The sequence below is a fragment of the Arachis hypogaea genome, chromosome 15, assembly GCF_003086295.3.
Source record: "Arachis hypogaea cultivar Tifrunner chromosome 15, arahy.Tifrunner.gnm2.J5K5, whole genome shotgun sequence".
Taxonomy (NCBI): Eukaryota; Viridiplantae; Streptophyta; class Magnoliopsida; order Fabales; family Fabaceae; genus Arachis; species Arachis hypogaea.
The window spans coordinates 3,606,990-3,614,249 of record NC_092050.1 but is presented as its reverse complement, the minus strand read 5'-3'; positions in this window follow the sequence as shown (position 1 = coordinate 3,614,249).

The following is a 7,260-nucleotide window of genomic DNA, read 5'->3' as shown; positions in this document are numbered from 1 at the left end:
TTGATATTTAATAAAATCATTAGTTGATTTTTGGTAATTTTAAATTTGTGCCCTAAATTTGTAAACAAAAATTTTAATTTTACTATTAATTGTGGGCTAATTGTGCAAAAAAAAAAGCATACCGTCTGATTTACTGGTAGGATAATCTAGCGATAATTGGGCGCCATAAAACATAATATTGCACCAAAATTACTCTCGAAAAATTCCGACGATAACCAACCGCTTATTTTTGTCGCATTAATTACAAAATCCGCCAATAATTAGCGTCGGACAAAATAATTCCACGGTAAAAATGTTCCAGCGTCATTTATACTGTCAAGTTTAATCCGACGGTAAATTTTTCTTGTAGTGTCACTCATCCTACGTAACATGCATGTGTATCTCTAATGTATACTTCAAATATTCGTTCAGGTATTATTAGAAATTATTATTTTATATTTTTAGAATGTTCAATTTAATTTGATATATTTTAATTTTATTTATTGAGTTACTAAATTGGATTTTATATTTATGGACTTAGAGTTTTTCTTTATTTTAATCTAATAAGAATTTATAAATACCTCATAAATGATTGTAGTTCTCATCAAGTAATTAGAGGAGTGTCAAAGCACATTTTAGTTTCGTGATAAAATCATGGTATGGACAAGTGAGATTGAGTGGGTCTCTCTTATAACATCGGAAAATTGGGTAAAAAGTTGAGTGAGTCCCTTCGATTCAATTATCAAACTATGATGTAGACAAGTTAGATCAAATAGTCTCTTTCTTGTATATTGTATCAAGAATTTTGGTAAAAAATAGAGCGATTCTATTTGTATTCAATTTCAACCTATCTTTTTATTTTTTATTTTTAGTTTCAATTAATCTTTTTTTATTTTAATTTTTATCTTTTTGTTTATCATTAATTACTTACCATTTTGACTATTTCAATACATACCTGATTGAATATATATATTTCCAATTTTTCAAAATTGTAGCGTATTTTTAAGTCTTGTAAAAGTAAAAATGTATTCAATAATAATGAGATATGAAATAATGTATTTACTCTCCTGCATAATAAACAAAAAGAAATGTATTCAATAAGCATCGGTTTTCTATTTGGGTCGAGCGATCGAACAAAAAATCTTAGTGGTCTAAATAAAAAAAAGAATATAAAGTAAAATAGTATATTACGTAAGTATCCTCATTTTTTTATCTAGTTTTTGTCCATCGCAATAACCAATTACCCTCATCATGCCTTTCTCTGTTTCTCGGACCAAATATAAACCAACTCTCCAACACAAAAATGAACTCGTAGCAACAACAACTACTTACGCGTAATAAATGAACTACCTTAATTAACATATGTGTCCATACATATACTGGGTTGGTATCTAGAAATTAAAAAAAAAACACTCTGATTACATATAGGGAGAGTCGCGGAAGAAAAGGGAAAGATTTTGGTAGTGATGGGGGCACTGGTGACTTATGGAGTGGGATTTAAAAAAACAAAAGACAAAAGAAAAAAGAAGAACAAAAAATGAGATTATAAAGTAAAATTATTTTTTAAAATATTTAAATATAAATATAATTATTATATAATTAACAAAAAGATTTATCCGAGCCCTTTTCTGCTGGGTATTTTTTTTCTCTTAGCTCTGCTGCTGCGTGTTTTATTTTTTATGAACGATAGGGCCTTAATTAATTAGTTAATAACTACCGTTTTTGTTTCAAGTTGCAATTCACTTGAGAAACAACAAAATTCAATTTTTGTTGCGATTCAATTTCTAATCAAAACTTTGGACTATAACGAGCTTTATGATTAGGCTTGCTAGCTTCAACATTGTGCTTTATCTTCATCCATGAAAATTTCACCCCACTTTAAATAAATAAGAATGTTAATGTAATTTGTGTTTGGATATTCTTTTGTCAACATATGCTTAGATGTAAAATGATAAAATGGACAATATATATATATATATATATATATATATATATATATTCTATTACTTTTGTATTTAATTTTGTAAATTTATTTAAAGTAATATTAATATTATTTATATAAATTTCATTACAAACAATTTATTATTAAAACAAAAATATATGAATAAGACACAGCGATGATACTATGAAATAATTATAAACTTTTTTTTAAAATAAAATTAAACAATTCAGATCTCAGAGTCTTGATCCAAATTTCGAACTAGCTAAGTAAGCGAGGTTAGAGATTCAACTAACATAGTAATTGTTCATATAAAAATATTTTTTATATGAAGAAAAAATTAAAAAATAATTAAATAATTTAAGATATTAAATTAAATTGATGAATATAATTTTTAACAAAATATTCATATAACTAACTACCAACCAACATACCATTCTGCAATATATATAAAGTAGATCAAAATAAATAATTATCATCACATGGTTGTTTTCAAATATAGGAAAAAATTTATTTTGAACAAAAACTAATTCAGAATAAAACTGAATCCTGAGATACCAAATATTATTCAAATAACATAGTATTCTTTGGAAACAACATAGAACATACAACCACAACCATGAAGAGATGGATGATGAAGAACAAAGCAAACACGCAGTATATTAGATATGAGTTGAATGTGTAATAAGGAAACCGAAATTAAAAAGTATAAATCCAGCGAAGACAAGCGCATGCCTTGATTGTGAATGGAATGTGGAACGCTATGCCTAACTGTTGGGTTTTTTCTCTCCTTTGTGAGGCCCAAGCCCAACATTTTGGGGTGTATTCTTACATTCTAGTGTCACAACCCTAATTCAGTTTTTGAGGTCTTTTGAGAAAGAGAAAGAATAGCCACCAAGTGAGAGAGAAGAGGGAAAAACAGAATTTTCGTTTTTGTCCAAAGCAGTAAATTTCAAATGGCAGTTTCTCAGTTGTTCACCGTTGGATCGGCTTGAAATTTAAATTGCGTGTTCTTATCATCTTGTTCTTCATTCTGATCGGTGGAGATGTGGATTGAAGATTTGCAGTGAGAGAAATTGGCTTCGCAAGAAAGAAATTAGGTTTCCCGTTTTTACACAGAGCAGCAATTTTGGAACGGCAGTTTCTTATTTTTTCACCGTTGGATCGACGTGAAATTTGAACTGTAGATTCTTCACGTTTTTTTCTTCATTCTGAACGGTGAAGATTTTAATTGGAGGTCTTCAGAGGGAGAAATTGGCTTCGATATCAGCTCTGTTTTTTTGGGTATTTTCATCTTCTTGCCTATTATTTATGAGCTTTGGTGCATTGATGTTTTGGCTGGTTATTTGCACATTTTTGTGCTTTGTTTGAGACTCTCTTGTACCTCATTTGATTATAGTGGAGCTATTTTATTGGTCTGGACGACCCGTGGTTTTTACCTCTCACATTGGGGGGTTTTCCACGTTAAAATCTTGGTGTGTTCTTGTTATTGCTTTACTTGCTATATTTGCTTGTTATAGTTACTGCCATATTGTATTGTGAGTGCTTCCATATTGTTCTTGTGTTGGACATTGTTGTCGTTTCCGCTGCTAGGCTCTTTCACTAACACCATGCTCTGCTGACCGAAATCCATGAACACCGTGGCGTGGAGGTGGCGGCTCGGCAGTCTTACTGCCAACTGCAACGGTGGCATTAGTTGTTCAAGTGGTGGCGGGAGGCACCACATGTTGGCCTCATCATCATCCTCAGCTGAATCCAAGCCACTATTTCTGTCGATGAAGGAGGAGTAGTAGTAGTGGAACATCAAAGCTGAAGCAAGCAAAATTAAAGCTAAAATGATCTTGGTTTGGGCCATGATTCAAGTTTTTTTTCTTTTAGTATTTAGTAAGCAAGTGTAGTCGGTTTTAATGTTTATGGAGATGAACAAATTATGAATTTAAGGTAATTTCAGCCGCGAGCCTTCCGAGCCTAACCCATTGGTCGGGTTGGGAGAGTTCCGAGCCTAACCCGTTGGTTCGTTGGAAGCAAAGAGTGAAAGAATCCAAAAGATCCCCCGGTTTGGCAATATTCGTTGACTTGACAATATTCCCTGAAACTGTATTTTGATGTGAAACAAAAAATATAACTAAATTTATTATATATATTAAAATATAATTTAATTAAGTCACCAAAAAAAATATAATTTAAATATAACTTTAATATAATCCATCTACACATAAAATCTTTAACATATATATTTTAAAAAATAAAATAAAAATAATTTTTAATAAAATAATATAACATAACTTTTATATATAAATGAGAATATTTTAATAATTTTATTTTTTACAAATAGAGTCTCATTATACATCTAAGTTTTCATGGCAATGAAATCCAATTAAATTGGTCTAAATTCAATAAAAATTACTTTTATTGCACATGCGCTTCACTAACGCAAGCTTATCAAAATAAAAATACACTAAAATTTCTTAACAATAACACATAAATTTTTTAGTTTTATATTGAATTTAAATTCAAAATACACCGAAATTAGAAATAGAAAAAGATTCAACGAAAAAATTTAAAAATCCGACATTACATTCAAATTCAAATATTCAATCATGAACACCGATTTTCACAAACAAAAACGAAATTATTCAATTACAGGAGTATCAAATATTAGTGAACTACATTAACGAAATTCGAACCAAATTTTATCCATTTAATTCGTTTAAAAACATTTGATCCAAATATTCAAATCATATAAAAGAGTATTAATCTTGAACGAAGAGAACAAAAAAAAACACAGAAAAATAAGAGATGTAGAAAATAATGAGAAAATTAAAAAATAAAAACCACGTAAAAGAAATAGTTATATATAAATGCATAGAAGTAAATTAAATTAAAACTACTTAATTAAATTTGATTGATTAAATAACTTAAATGTATAAATTAATTCTTATAGATATTCTATAGGTCTCCATAAAGCTAGTACTTCTGTCCCAATTTTTGTTCCCTTCAAAATTTTATGGTTCGCATTAAATCCCATTGCGGGTAATATTTGGGAATACGTACTCTTTTTTTAAATGAAATCATTGCAAACATATTAAATGAAACATTATTTGAACAAATAATTTAGTAAGATAAAAATAACTTTGCCAATGAGTAATAGCTCAAATAACATAATCTCTTCATACTCAATTAAGAGGTTATGAGTTTAAATTTCATATCTTTGGTAAAAAAAATAAAAATAAAAATAAGTTTCATAGTAATTATTTATTATTTTTCAGTTATTCTAGAATATATAATTAATAATAAATACAATCTTCTTAAAAATCATAATTATATTATGTTTATGAAAAAATTATGTTGTATTATATAGGTCTATATATATATATATATATATATATATATATATATATATATATATATATATATATATATATATATATATATAGTTATAATGGTAACAAATTATCAACATATAACTTAGGTCAATTTCATTATTATTTTTGACGTTATGAGTATTAGTAAAAACTAAAATCAGTTTTTGTCAACAATTAAGTCAATTTCATTATTATTTTTGACGTTATGAGTATTAGTAAAAACTAAAATCAGTTTTTGTCAACAATTAAGCTTATTTGAAAAATTATATTTATTAATTGTTTATTTTATGTGTGTATCAATTTTATTGTAGTGAAAATTTGTTAACATGGATTTAGATAAATTTTATTATGACTTTTTATGTTATGAGTAAAACCAAAATAAAATTTTGTTGGCAAATGGGTTAATTAAAAAAGAGTTTAATTTTGATGCATTGCAGTGTAAAATATTTTATACCGTTGTATAATTATATCTATTTTTTTAAATGATAATTTATACGGTTAAATATCAAAAGTAATTATTTTTTATTGATGTGGCATTATATAATTAGATACATGTATAAAACTGTTTTATATGACAGTACATTAAAATTAAATTCATTAAAAAAATATATTTTTAATCATCTACTTTACGTGATACTTTTAAGAGTTATGCATAAGAAATGTTTTAAGTAAAATATTTTTTATTATGCCTTTATACTGCATCATTATTAAGAATTAAGGTTTATAATAGTCATTAATTAATTTTAAGAAAAGTAATATTCATTTGTTATTCGCAATTTTATATGACATTCTCAAAGAATTAAAAATAAAAAATATGAAAATTCTTGTGTGATGATGTAACTTGAAAAGAAAAATAATTCAAATGTATTTAGTATAAAATTAATTTAATTTACTTTTGAAAGATGATAAAAATAATTGTATAATATTTTATTAAAGTATTTATAAATTTGATATTTATATTCTTTTAAAAGTCATAAATATGTTTTATATAATTTATATGTTTGTTAAATTATACAATTTTTTTGTTATATCCGATCATACTATTATTATTTTTCTTATGTATTCTATACTAATAAAGAGAAATGTTGGTTTCTTCGAATAGTAATATTGAGCTTGATGTCATGGTACAGTTACAATTTGAGTTAAATTAATCATTTTTCTTTAAAATAATAATAGGATCTAAATGCCAATAACAAATTAAAGACAAAAATTACAATGAAGAATGAATTTTAAAGTTGATTTAAGTCTTGATGCATGATGATACAAGTAATTAGTGTTGTACTTGTGGTGAAACGAGGTTTAAGGTAAGGTAATCCGCTCTCTCTTTTTTTCTTTATACTTGTGGTGGATGTACTCTATAGGATGATAGTTGAAGCTGTGAGGACTAGTAAGATTTCTCTGTTGTTGGTTTTGCAGTGTGTTGAGGTGATGTCTGGTTTGAGTATTAATTTTGATAAATTCAGCTTAATTCCAGTTAATTGTGATAGGGAGTAGTCGCGAAGAATGTGCAGTTTATTGGGGGTGTAAGGAAGCATCCTTGCCTGTTAAATACCTTGGTGTTCCACTTGGAGCGAACCCAAGACTTGTCAAGACATGGAAACCGATTATAGATAAGGTGGAAGACAAACTCAGTTTGTGGAAAACAAAAACGTTAAATAAAACTGGTAAATTGGTGTTTATTAAATCAGTACTTAATAGTCTGCCAGTGTACTACTTGAGCTTATACAAAATGCCAAAAGCAGTAGCAGAAAAATTAATTTCACTGCAAAGGAGATTTTTGTGGAGCAACGAAGATGGCAAGCATGGAATACCTTTAGTGAAATGGAAAACAGTACAAGCCCCGAAAAAGTTAGGAGGTTTGGGAGTGGGGGATGCAGTACTTCGAAATACCGCACTGCTATTCAAATGGTGATAGCGATTTTCTAAGAAAAATTGTCCATTATGGAAGAAGATTGTGTGCTCTTGTAATAACTTAAA